Here is a 14090-nt window from a genome sequence, read left to right as displayed (position 1 = left end):
GCTTTAACAGCTGTGGCTTCCGGGTGAAGGCTGCCGTAGGAGAGAAAACCTGCTCAGAGCGGGTGGGAGTTTGGATCCGCTTTTGGTCTTCAGTGCCCGGTGGTGGTGCGGGGCTGGTGGATGTGCAGTCTAGACACAGCTCAGCTCCAAAGGTAGGGCTCCAGGGGGATTTGCCTGGGAACACTGAGGCATCCAACAGCCCAGCAAAGAGCTGACGCGATCGCTAAGAGGAAGGAGCCAAGTTGGGCACCAGAGCACCCCGTGATCCAGGCTCTCCCACCCATAGTCAGATCCTACTGTGCTGGAGCTATGGCCGCTGCCCTTCCCCCTCCCCAGCCCCTCCTCACTTCCCTAGCTCCTTCCTTCCAGCCTGTGCTATTTGGGGAGGAACAATGCAGAACTGGTTTGGGCACAGTACGGGACCCTGGCTGCGCAGGAGGGGCCCTGATGGAAGAAGGCAAGGAGGCACTGCTGAGCCAGCAGGAACTGTGCTTCTGCCACCCATAAGCATGTGGGGCAGGGCCTCCTTCTGGGCTGGGACATTGCCTGGTAACCTCTCCCTGTCTCCTCTGCCCACACCTTATACCAGCGACAGCATCCAGTGCTCCACAATGCTCCTGACGACAGCCATGGCTGCTGTTTATTGAGTGGTTAACTCTGTCCAAGTCCTGTGCTTGGTGCTATACACCAAGATATCTCTACTATACACAGACAATGACGACCTATAACAGACCATGGGAGTGATTACTCTCTCCCTTCAGAGGTGGGGAAACAAGCTTGCGGGACTCATAGAAATAGAACTCTTGGTCACAGTCCTACAGCTACAGCAGGTTTAAGCCAAAATGGGATGTATTGGCTCATATATCCAAAAACTCTGGGAGCAGCCCCAGCTCCAGGTTCAGAATCTCAAATGATGCCACCAGGACCCTGTCCCATCCACTTCTCTCTGCCAGGGTCTTCTCTACACTAGCCCCATTCTCCAGTGCCCACGTGGGGCAAGATGGCAGCCTGCGGCTCCAGATCCCCATCCACTCGGGAGTCCATCTGGGGCATGTGCAATGTCATTGGCTCTGATTGGGTCATGTGCTTAGCCCTGAACCAATCACCATGGCTGGAGAATGCCATGCTCTGATTGGTCAACCCCGGAGCTTTGGGGACAGTCAGCTGTTCAGAAGCAGGAGGACAAAGGCAGGAGGTCCCAAGAGAAGAATGGGGTGAACAGAAGAAGGTCAGTGACTGCATGCTGGATGGCAGGGCACAGACACCAACCACAAAGGCCAGAGCTGAGCCAGACTCCAGAGCCCCACTCCATCTCTTCCCCACCTCCCTACGGCGCTTTGGAGTCGTTGGGCTGGCATGGCTGCCCCAAAATTTTTAAGACATGCCCACTGGAACGTCCCTGACCAAGGCTCCAGGCCTTGGGGACTGCATCTGTCAACATCACCTCTGCCCGAGATTTGGGGGAGGTGGAGGGTGCTGAAGGCAGGGATGGGGCCACTCCCACACAGGCTCTTCAAGTTGGGGCCCTGGGGAACCCAATCAAATTGTCACTGCAGTTATGTAACTTAAATATATGGGCTGTAATTATTTTTTAAAATATACCAATAAAATTGTCTCTGATTATTTTAGTCACAATACAAATCGCTTCAATTAGAGCACAACTAGGGCGCGGGTTTATGGCTTCCCATGAATCTGAGAGTAACCTTGGCTCGGAGGTGGAAAAGCCGGCAGCTCCCTCTCGGCCCTCCCATGAATCCTGCGGCAAAATGGCCCCGAATCTAGCATGGAAGCAGCAGGCTGGAAGGAGGGAGAGGGGAAGCTCTCTGGGTCATGCGTGCAAGGCCTTGATGCCAACAGCTGTTCCAGGCCTGTTGGGACAGTAGAGATCTCCAGGTTCACGGGAAGGCGTGATGTGAGGTTGGGAACCCTGACCCCCTCATTGGTCCAAGCCCTCCCTATGTAGCCCCTGTCTTTCCCTCTGTAGTGGCATGAGTGGCCTGAGACTCCAGGGCCTAGAAGAGCCCCACTCAGGATGGAACCTCTCTCCATCTCTCCTGGGCCTTCGGCTGTGGCCTGGTCCGCCCAGTGCTCCCAGCCAGCAGCATCCAGGTTCCCCTTCATAAGATGGCAATTTCCACCGGCCGAGAAAGGGAGCCCAGTTGAGCCCTGAAATCCAGTCAACACCCCAGTTACCAATGAGGAAACTGAGGCACCAAGCAGAAGCATAGTTCAGGTCACACAACAAAGGAGCTGCAGACCAGAGAAGACTCCAGGCTCTGCCTCCCAGCCCTAGGAAGCCGCGGGAGAGGGTGGGGGGACAGAGGTCACTCTGTAGCCAACAGCCAGGCCCTCGCCATCCTCCTGCCCTGCCCTACCCTTCTCCCCCAAGCTCTTCACAATGCTGAGACCCTCGAGAGCCCTACTGAGCCCCCTCTGCTCGGTCAGGGCCAAGGAGACCTTGGCAGATAGCCATCTCACAAGTCTAGTTTGTGAGTTGGGCTCAGCCAATTAGGTCCTGCTGTGATCTGGATGTTCAGTCACTCCCCTCCAAATTCATATGTTGAAACCTAATCACCAATGTAATGGTGTTAGAAATCGGGCCTGTGGGAGGTGAATGGGATGAGTGCCCATATAAAAGAGGCGCCAAAGAGCTCCCGGACCCCTTCCACCACATAAGGCACCACCTTCTACCAGAAAACGTGCTCTCACCAGACACCGAATCTGCCTGGGCCTTAATCTTGGACTTCCCAGCCTCCAGAACTGTGAAAAATAAATTTCTGTTGTTTATAAGCCACCTAGTTTAAGGCATTTTGTTATAGCAGCCCACACAGACTAAGACAGGTCCCCTTCCCCAGGGCCCACAGCCATGCTCTGTTCTCTGACGCTGCCCAGCCTGGAGTGTCATGACCTGCAGGAGACGCTCATCCCTCCCACTGTGGTGGTTTTGGAACACACCGCTGGCAACATCATTTGTCCAGGGACCCCCACCAGGGGGAAACAGCACTAAGGCCCAAGCCTCTCAGAGCCAACACTACACAGGAGGTGCCCCCACACTTCCCAAGCCCACGGTGACTGTGTGGCTTTGCTAAGAGAGCTGGCTACAATATTCCTCTAGGCAGCTGGAGAGGAAGTCCCCTCCCTGTCCCTTCAGGCATGCACACAGGGTTATGGCAATGCCCCTCAGCCCTACCACACCTCTACTGCCCAGGCTGGAGGGCAGTGGCATGATCTCAGCTCACTGAAACCTCTGCCTCCCAGGTTCAAGGAATTCTCCTGCCTTAGCCTCCGGAATAGCTGGAACTACAGGCACACACCATCACGCCCAGCTAATTTTTATAGTTTTAGTAGAGACGGCGTTTCGCCATGTTAGCCAGCCTGGGCTCAAGTGATCCACCTGCCTCAGCCTCCTATAGTGTTGGGATTACAGACATGAGCCACTGCGCCCGGCCTGTACCTCCTCTTTTTGAGGAACATAAGCATTTTTCTGTCAAACACCGGTGAAAATGTTTTTGGAATTATTTTCCCATTGGAATTGCAATAAAAACACAGGTAAAGTTGGAGAGAACTTGAATCTTCACGTTAGCGGGTCTTCCCATCTGGGGAAGAACCATTTCTCTCTAACGAGGCGCATCTTTTTGCCCTTTTTATGGTTTTCTCTTTTTCTTTGTATGGGTCTGGCCTGTTTCATGTCAAGCTGGTGTCATTTATCACTTTATTGATGCTGTGAATGAGGCCTTTTCCATTTTATTTTCCAGTCAGCTCGTCCCTGGCATGCAGGTCTTTATCAGGCCACTTTTCCAGGCTTTCTTAGCAGTTCTGTTTTGCAACGAATCCTCCTTGGACTTTCTGGGTAAATATAAACATTCTCTGCCAAGAATGATAATATTGTCTCTTGCTTTCTAATCTTTGGACTGCTTTTCGTTGTCTTTATTTCCAGTCGTACTGTCTTGGCCAAGTACCCTTGTTTAAGATATGTGGGGAGAGGGGTCACCTCCAGCTGCTCATGGTGCCCCCAAGAGCCCTCTGCACACCTGCAAGTCTCCTGCTGCAGCGTTCCCAAAAACTCTTGTCTTTAGAACATTCTCAATCCAGGGCTGGGCAAGGTGGCTCACACCTGTAATCCCAGCACTTTAGGAGGCCAAGGCGGGCAGATCACCTGAGGCCAGGAGTATGAGACCAGCCTGGCCAACATGGCAAAACCCCATCTCTACTGAAAATACAAAAATTAGCTGGGAGTGGTGTTGGGCGCCTGTAGTCCCAGCTACTCGGGAGGCTGAGGCAGGAGAATCGCTTGGAGCCGGGAGGCGGAGGTTGCAGTGAGCTGAGATTGTACCATTGCACTCCAGCGTGGGCGACAGAGCAAGACTCCGTCTCAAAAAAAAAAAAAAGATCCTACTGAGGGCTGGTGGAAACACAGTCGCCGCCCCCCTCACCCCCCAACCCCCCCACAGTGATGCTGTCTCCCCTTCCATCCAGCATGTGTTTACTGAGCACCCACCACCGGCCACACCCAGGATGACACCTGGGGATCCAAGGAAGACTGGGTGAGCATGGAGGAGAAGACTCATTGGTGCAGCAAGACGAACTTGTGCACGTAAGTGAGCAACTGGGGGATGGGGGTGGGGCACCGAGCCGAAAGGTGAACGTGGCCCCTCCTGCTTGGCTCTACAGAGAGGGAAACAACGTAAGGGACAGATAGGAATCCCTGGTAGATGAGACAGGAGGAGCATGCCGGTGAACCGCAGCCTGGAGGTGTGGAGGAACATGCCGCCCAAGTTCCTAAATCCAGCCAGCGCAGGATTTGAGGCTGGGGAGGAGAGGACACGAGGCTGGTGGCAGATGTGGGCTTGGCAAGGAGGCCTGAGACAAAGCGCTTAAATGTATCTGGAGGATGAGGGACTAAGGCGTATGTACAAAAGGTCACTGCTATTCCTGGGATGGTGGGGGAGAGGGGCTGGAGCTGAGAACATCCTGGAGGATGTTCTCAGACAGAAATGGGCCTTTCCCAGATGAGAAGACTCGCTATTGTAAAGATTCAAGTTCTCTCCAAATTTATCTGTGGGTTTTTTTTTTTTTTGAGATGGAGTCTCACTCTGTTGCCCAGGCTGGAGGGCAGTGGTGCTGTTTCAACTCACTGCAACTTCTCCTCCCGGGTTCAAACGATTCTCCCGCCTCAGCCTCCCAAGTAGCTGGGATTACAGGCACCTGCCACCACACCTGGCTAATTTTTGTATTTTTAGTAGAGATGGGGTTTTCATCACAACAAAATTAATGGCTTTTTTTTCCCTCCTGACCCCAGGGAAGGAGAAAATGGGCAACTCGCCAACTCCCACTCCCTACCTGCCCGCATCCCTGCTGTGGCTTCAGCTATACCCTCCAGAGCAGGGGAGGGTAGGATAGATACCAAGGGCAATTTTCTGCTCAGATAAATCATCATCATGAAATTGCATCACATACTGGTGACATTGAAAGGAAAATTGTTTAATTTCTAATGTGGGGTAAACAAAAAGTTAAGGTGGCTTGGGTTGCAACAGTAGCAACATCCGGCAGGGTGCAGTGGCTCATGCCTGTAATCCCAGCACTTTGGGAGGCCGAGGCGGGTGGATCACAAGGTCAGGAATTCAAGACCAGCCTAGCCAAGATGGTGAAACCCCGTCTCTACTAAAAATACAAAAATTAGATGGGCACAGTGGCAGGTGCCTGTAATCCCAGCTATTCAGGAGGCTGGGGTAGCTTGAACCTGGGAGGCGGAGGTTGCAGTGAGCCAAAGGTTGCAGTGAGCCGAGATCTCACCACTGCACTCTAGCCTGGGCAATAGAGCAAGACTCCGTCTAAAAACAAAAAAACAGTAGCAACATCCACATTTTAGCAGCTGCTGGGAGGATGTCTCCTGGCTCTCAAAACCTTTTCTCCCTTCTCTGGAAATGCACCCAAGACTCAGCCAGGCCCTGGCCGCAGCACCTGTGATTCAGAACTGGCCAAGTGGATTTTCTCTTCCAGGAACCAGAGGTGGTGAAGTTGAGTGCCTTATTCATGGCCAGTCCCAGGGAGAGGAAAACCCCAAAACTCCAGCCTCCAGGCCATTCTGATTTTGTTCAGCATTCTCTCTGGTCCAGGGAGCCAACTTCACGGTGTTTGTTGGTCTGGAGCTGCCCACCACCCATTCCTTCTTGTTGGTGCCCTGATTGACCCGTGGGAATCACTACTCCCATGTTCTCAGTCTATGAGCTGCAGGTGGAGCTGCACCCATCCACCTAGGCAGCAGCCTGTGACCCAGGGCCTCTGCCCATGAGAACACTGCTTTCCTGTGGCCACCAGGATTGGCCCTGGGGTGGGCATGTGCCTCTGGTCACATAGTCAGGCCTCATGAAGACTAATCCCAGGGTTTTTTTTTTTTTTTTTAAATGGAGTCTCACTCTGTCACCCAGGCTGGAGTGCAATGGTGTGATCTCAGCTCACTGCAACTTCCGCCTCCTGAGTTCAAGCGATTCTTCTGCCTCAGCCTCCCGAGTAGCTGGGACTACAGTGCCTGCCACCACGCCTGGCTAATTTTTGTATTATTATTATTTTTTTTTTTAAGTAAAAACAGGTTTTACCATGTTGGCCAGGCTGATCTTGAACTCCTGACCTCAGGTGATCCACCCACCTCGGCCTCCCAAAGTGCTGAGATTAAAGGCATAAGCCACTGCACCTGGCCCTAGCCCAGGGGTTTTGTCTGATCAACTTGGAGTAATCGTCTGCCATGTCCAAGTGGACCCGCACTTGGACAGGTGTAAGCAACCACTCTGCCACCATGAAGAGCCTAGGAAAGTCGTCCACAGAGTCAGCCAGAGCCCAGAGATTGTGCCTGAATCCAGCCCCACCTGAGGCCAGCCTGCCCTGGACAGGGGTCTACTCAGCCCAGGTGGATCGGGTGTTCTGCTCCTTGGCACCCCAAGAGACCTCCCCACAAACAGCATCTTTCCAGTAAACCCACCTCCACTCTTCTGGCTTAAGTGAATCCAAAGCAGTTTCTGTTGCCCAGCAGAAGAGCTGGCTCCAGAAGCCAAAAGGATAAGAACAGGGAGACCCAGTTCTAGGAGAGCCACAGATCTGGGGTTGTGACCAGTTCAGGGATGGATAAACCCAGCATTGGCCTTTTGGGGTGGGGACAGGAAGTGGAATTGCTTAAGCTGGATCCAGGGATGGGCCTGGGCATAGAAGGTTTGGGGGCCAGGTGGCTTGAGCTGGGCATTGGTGGCATTTGGATGGGAGAAGAAGTACAGGTGTGGGAAGCCAAGCAGGCAGGACTAATTGGGTCCAGAGGCCTGGGCGGAGCAGAAGTGGACACGGTCTGGCGAGCAGGCTGGGGAGGTTGGTTTTGACACCAAGAAAATAGGACGTCCCCGCAGTATGATTTACCCCAGATGGTGGATCATTGATTTAGGGTTTCTGACAGGTGTGCTATTCTGAAACTTGACAGAGAGAAACATTAAGTCCAGGAGTTCCCATTTTGCATCAGGCAATCGTATTTCTCTCCGCCTGGTCAATTCTACACCCAAAGCACTTTTGTCCCCTGGAGGGAGTTAGGATGGATTTGAATTAACCAGGAAGTTCTTTGACTGCTATTTTAGAACTTCTCTCTGCTACTTGGCCTGACATAATAATTACCTGCCTGTGATTTATCTCAGGCAGATTATGAGTGATGATAGGGTTTGGGGTGATAATTGAGTGTATCCAACACCCTACCTCCTCCCTTGTGATTCAAGCTGAAGCAGCCGTCATTGTCCCTCTGGGTCACTTGTGTGCACTGCTACCGCACCAAGAGAGGGTTATGGAACGAGACGGGCATTTGGCAGCAACTTTCCACTGCAGCCAGCCCTATAGTTCTCTCTCCAGTTGGGCCACTTGTAAGTCATCCTTTCGACTGTGACTCACAACCCCAACGCCAAACCTGACCTCTGATTTTCCTTCACCACATAGTTACTGGCTCCAACCGTGTGTCCAGCACTGATCTGGGAGGACCTCAGTGAACAGAACAGAAAGGGTCCTGTCCTCCGGGGACTATGGAGGGAGAGTGGAGGGGCAGAGTATACATGGACACATAAGTACAAGGACAGAAAGGGTAACTTTTTTTCTTTTTGAGATGGGGTCACTTTATTGCCCACGATGCTGACTACAACCTCCGCTTCCTAGGTTCAAGTGATTCTCCTGCCTCAGACTCCCAAGTACCTGGGATTACAGGCACCCACCAACATGCCCGGCTAACTTTTGTATTTTCAGTAGAGATGGGGTTTCACGTGTTGGCCAGGTTGGTCTCGAACTCCTGACCTCGAGAGATCCACCAGCCTCAGCCTCCCAACATGCTGGGATTACAGGCGCATTGGACATTTTTAAAGCCTTCCAGAAAAAGCTAGCTTTTATGGCAGTAGACCAGTGCAGTTGCACAGGGCTCTGTGCTCAGAAGGAAGTTTACTGTACTAGAGGTTACTACTCTGCAATTGCTGCCTTGACATCCTTAATAATGTTTTACCTTTGAACTCATGTGTTGTGAGTGAAGTCCCCTGGGACAATAGAGCATGAGCTGGTTGCTTGGAAACCCTGCCCCTCCCTCCCTCCCCACATTTCAGGATGGGCTCTCGGCCACCTATTCCCCCTCCTCCACCCAGTGACTGCTGTCCCCCTGCACTCGTCATGTACTCCCTCCCACTGCTGGGCCTGAGGACAGGTGCTGGGAGGGTCAGGGTTGGGCACCCACTCTCTGTGCACTAAGTGGCAGTGTGGAGCCCCAGGACCTGTGAGGGTCTGCATTCAGCCCCTAAGTATCCTCATGTCTAAGGGAGGGAAGAGGTGAATAGCAAATAAAAAAAACCCACGGATTTTTGGGCAGGAGGCTTGAGCGGTGTGGGAATGCTGAGGATCACCTCTGTGGTGACAGACAGATGGCCCTGGGTGACCCCAGACAGACAGGGGGCCTGGAAAGAGCAGGAAACACTGTGGACTTTTGATGAATCCCTGCCAGAAATGAAGCTGCCACATCGAAGTGGCTTCTCTACCCAAGAGTTTCCTGAGATTTGGAAAGACTGAAGAGTGACATGGGCTGTCCCTACTCATGTTTCCCAGGGACAGGATCTTTGGCTGGGGCTCAGCAGGGACCTGGGCACTCTGTCAGGCCACCTTGTCACTGTCCCTGGAGGATGGAAGGGAAACATGTCCCAGAGTCCTGCCCAGCAGTAGCAAAGGGCATCTTAGCAGCCAAGAGTCACTCTGGGGCTGACAGGAGCATGGCATTGAGATCAGACGCCCCCATGCCAGCCTGGCTCTGCCATGTGCTAGCCATGTGCCTTTGGGAGGGTCGTTGACATTTCTGGGCGCTGGCGTCTGCATCTGTGAAATGGATCACGAAGCTGCGATGAAGGTGCTCAGGCCTCCCTTCTAGAATTGCTGTTGAGGTGCAAGGAGCTTTCCGGCTGAATGAAGCCAGGATCCTCCCAGGCATTCGTCAGCCAGCGACTGTGCATGGCAGGGGGCCCAGGACCTGGCCGTTTGTGCCTAACCTGGACTCCTCTTGTGGGCAATTTCTACTGCGGAGCTCCCCAATAGGTTGGCTGAAACTTTGTGAGCTCTCATTAGTGTCTGGGGCTCTCCCTGCCCAATCACTTCCTCCTCTGTTATCTTCCATAGACTTTACCCCTAATAAACCTGTTGCATCTCCAACCCCATCTCAGCACCTGCTTCCTGGAGGACCCGACTGACACAGATGACCACATGCCTTCCCTCTGGGAGCTGTAGCAAGGAAGAAACAAGATACCATAAATGAGGATGCCGAGCCGGGATGGACAACTCCAGGGGGTGCCACCTGGAGCTGCACCTTGCACTTGTCCAGATGCCTTTCGGGGGTCCCAGGCTGTGCGAGCTGAGTTGGAATCTGAGCCACAGCACTTCCTTTCTTCTGTATCAGAGACTATGATGTCCCAGTGCCAGGAATTCCATGAGCAAGGGTATGCACATGTGTCCCCAGCAGCAACCAGCCTCAGCTCCAGGTCCTCCAAGCCTTGGCCATGCAGGGTCTTGCTTTGTAGAGAAACTAGTGCATGCTCAGACACACCTGCCAGCTGCGTGGGCATCCGAAAGCCAGGAACTCCCAAGGAAAGGTATCCTCAATGCTGTCACAGTTTCCCTCTACACACAGGAGCCTTGCCCCCTGCACACGCATCTGCTGAGGGAGCCCAGTGCCCCCAAGCCATGAACCCTGGGGCCTGGCTGCGCTGGAGGTGGGTGGTTGGATGGGGGAGCTTGGCTTGTTGGTGCTGATGGTCTGTTGGTGCACCAGGCCATGGGATAGAGAGTGGTGCATGAGTGGGTGTATTTCTGAACCAAGCAGTTGGAGACCTAGACTCTGCCCAGATTCTGCCACCAGCTTCCTGTGTGAACTTAGGAAAGACATCATTAGTTCAGCTTGGCCTTGGCACGTTTACCCATAAAATGGGTGTAATGCTGTCTCCATTCCAGGGTTCTCAGAGCTGGATGTGGGCTGGGGGGTAGCAGCTCCCGGGCTGGGGCTGGACTGCAGGATGGCTGGACATAGTAGCCACATGCCTCTAGTTTCTACCAGCCTGCAAGGGAGTGAAAGGAAAGAACAAAGAATTGGCCAGGCGTGGTGGCTGACGCCTGTAATCCCAGCACTTCGGGAGGCCAAGGCGGGTGAATCATGAGGTCAGGAGTTTGAGACCAGCCTGGCCAACATAGTGAAACCCTGTCTCTACTAAAAATACAAAAAATTAGCTGGGCGTAGTGTCAGGCGCCTGTATTCCCAGCTACTCAGGAGGATGAGGCAGGAGAATAGCTTGAACCCGGGAGGCAGAGGTTGCAGTGAGCTGAGATCTCGCCACTGCACTCCAGCCCAGGCGACAGAGTGAGACTCCGTCTCAAAATAAATAAATAAATAAATAAACAAACAAACAAACAAATAAATAAATAATAATAAAAAAAGGCTGGGCATGGTGGCTCAGCCTGTAATCCTAGCACTTTGGGAGGCTGAAGCGGGTGGATCACAAGGTCAGGAGATCGAGACCATCCTAACACGGTGAAACCCCTTCTCTACTAAAAATAGAAAAAATTAGCCAGGCGTGATGGGACACACCTGTTGTCCCAGCTACTTGGGAGGCTGAAGCAAGAGAATCATCTGAACCCGGGAGGTGGAGGTTGCAGTGAGCCAAGATCGCTCCAGCCTGGGCAAAAGAACGAGACTCCTTTAATCAATAACTTTCTGGCTGTAGGAACGGGAGAGTTGGAGATTGCACCATTTATCAATATGGCTGCAAAATCAGGAATCCAGGTTGGGATGTCACGGAAACTGCAGTGCTCTAGGTTCCTGCCCAGCCTGCCTTTCTCTACCTCCTCTTCTGATAATAGAGTCCATCCTTGCTGTGTCCTTGAGTGGGATGCAGCTGACTCTGCCCCCTGGCTTCAAGGGTGGGACTTGACCCAGACCTGGCCAATGAGATTACGTCATTCCCCCCAGACACCCTGATTGGTTCAGTGATGGGCACACAGACCCAAGCCAGCTGATGGGCGTCTTCCCTGGAACTTTGGGGAACTGAGTGCTTGCCCTCTTTTCTCCAGGCTTGCAAACTGGTGTGTGCAAGGAACTTTGGGAAATGTGAGTGGCTGTTTTGGCTGCTACAGGCAGTCACCCTGCCCAAGAATGAAGTCAGTAACACAAGAAAACAGAACCAAAAGAGGGAGGGTAGAGTCCTGAAGATACAATTTGGACCCCTGGATCCAGCCATACCTGAAGCAAGCAAGACATTCCTTTGGACTTCTCAGTTGTATGAGTCAATCAATGCCTTTTTTCCCACTCAAAAAGCAATATTTGAGCACAGAGTAAATGCCTAGTACTTTATTGGGCGCTGTGAAAACAGCAGGGGTGAAAACAGACATCTTTGAGCTCTTCGGGAGCTTGCAGATTGATCAAGAGAGCATTTCTCCCAGCTATGAAGCTAACGGGAGTTTGTCAATTGGCTCTTTGCAAGAAATGTGAAGGACACAACAGGCGGTGTTTGAGAGAACAGTTTTATGGGAAATAAAGAGACAATCTACACGTGCACATTTTATCTACTGATCCGCAGCAGAAACTGAGGACAGAGTGTTAAGACGTGGTTTGGTAAAAACAGCTCTGTGTGAAAGCAGAAAAATACACTTTGTGGTGATCTGGGTAGAAACAAGGGAAACAGGGCTTGGATAATTTATTATTATTATTATTATTATCATTATTATTATTATTATTGAGACAGAGTCTCGCTCTGTCACCAGGCTGGAGTGCACTGGCACGATTTCTGCTCACTGCAACCTCTGCCTCCCGGGTTTAAGCAATTCTCCTGCCTCAGCCTCCCGAGTAGCTGGGATTACAGGCACCTGCCACCACGCCTGGCTAATTTTTGTATTTTTAGTAGAGACGGGGTTTCACCATGTTGGCCAGGCTGTTCTCAAATTCCTGACCTCGTGATCTGCCCACCTTGGTCTCCCAAAGTGCTGGGATTACAGGTGTGAGCCACTGCGCCCAGCGGAAAAACTTTAAATTGTTGGTTTGTCCCCGGTACAGCCTTTTCCGAATGACAACTAACCTAGCTGCACTCTTGACAGAAGCCACTTAGTAGATGATTTTTTCAATGTTTACCTTTTTAATGATAAAGATAATATAAGCACATTAGCAAATATTTGAAAAACAGAGAAAAAGAGCTCTGATAATCTTACAACCCTAACGCAACCATGGTTAAAAATATTTTTTGAGAATAGAATGACAGGGTCCCTGATGTGGTTGACGAGCCTGTGTGATGTGTTTATTATTCTATTCTGGGCACTGAGAGCCCTGGCCTGGCCTCAGGGATGAAGATGATGTGTTAGGGAGCAACTCTGAAGCCTAATTGACCAAGTTGGAATCCTGCCCTATTCAAGAACTATGTGACCTCGGGCAAGTTGCTCGGCCTCGCTGAGCCTCTGTGTCTTCATCTATAGACTGGGCATATAATGGTACCTATTTTGTTGGTACATTATGAGACTGAAAGGAGATGGAGCTGAGTAAATATTGGTCTTCTCCTCACCTTCCTGCCTTAGCCACTGCCTAAGCACAGCTGCAGACTCCTGACCCTGGCTGGTCCTCATGTCCTGATCCTCCAGTGATAGAATATGCGTGGCCCAACCCTGAGCCACCAGTGGTATATCAGCAGGGAACATCACCTCTGCAGTGGGGATATGACCATCTGGGGAATTCAGGGGCTTCCCAGATCCAACCACATGCCCAGTTCAGCACATCCCAAGGCACACCCAGCCACTGCTCAATCACTCCTTTCTTCAGTGTCATTCTGTGCTCTGATACGTACAGGGTGCCAGGCTCTGAGATGCAGACACACAGCTCCTGCTGTCAGCTCCCACTCAGAGTCCCAGAGCCAGGGCTGTGAGGAGCTCGGGAATCACCTCTGCCCAGAGAGGGCACCTGCTTGCCAGAGATCACATGAGTCAAGGAGTGAAGCCAGGCCTTGAACCCAGGTCTCTTAACTTTACACCGAGTGTTTGTCTTTGGGGAGGAGGCCAGGAGGGTGTGTCTGCCAGAAGATGGGTTGCAGGGGGGTCTCAGGTTCTCCATCCCAGGCCCCTCCACACTCCTGAGAGCATCCCTGCCCAGCTGTTCCCACCTCATGGATCTGCCTTCCCACGCTAGTGATGCCAGCATCTGTGCCAGAAAGAAGGGAGGGTACCCACCGCTGAGCCCTGGTGTAGTGGATTGGATGGTGGTCCATAAAAGATACGTCCACCTGGAACCTCACAATGTGATCTTATCTGGAATAAGAGCCTCTGCAGGTGTAGTTAAGTAAAGGATCTCAAGATGACGATCATCCTGGATTAGGGCAGGTGCTAAGTCCAATGATGAGTGTCCTTTTAAGGGACAGACACAAAGACACAGAGGAGAACATCATGCAAAGACAGAGGCAGGGAATGGAGTGATGCTGCCAGGGAATGCCAAAGATTGCCAGCAGCTAGACAGACAGGAAATGCATTCTCCCTGGGAGACTCCAGGAGGAACCCACCTTGCTGATACCTTGATTTGGACT

The sequence above is a fragment of the Pongo abelii genome, chromosome 20, assembly GCF_028885655.2.
Source record: "Pongo abelii isolate AG06213 chromosome 20, NHGRI_mPonAbe1-v2.0_pri, whole genome shotgun sequence".
Classification (NCBI taxonomy): Eukaryota; Metazoa; Chordata; class Mammalia; order Primates; family Hominidae; genus Pongo; species Pongo abelii.
The sequence above is the reverse complement of the archived record's forward strand: the minus strand, read 5'-3'. Positions refer to the sequence as shown.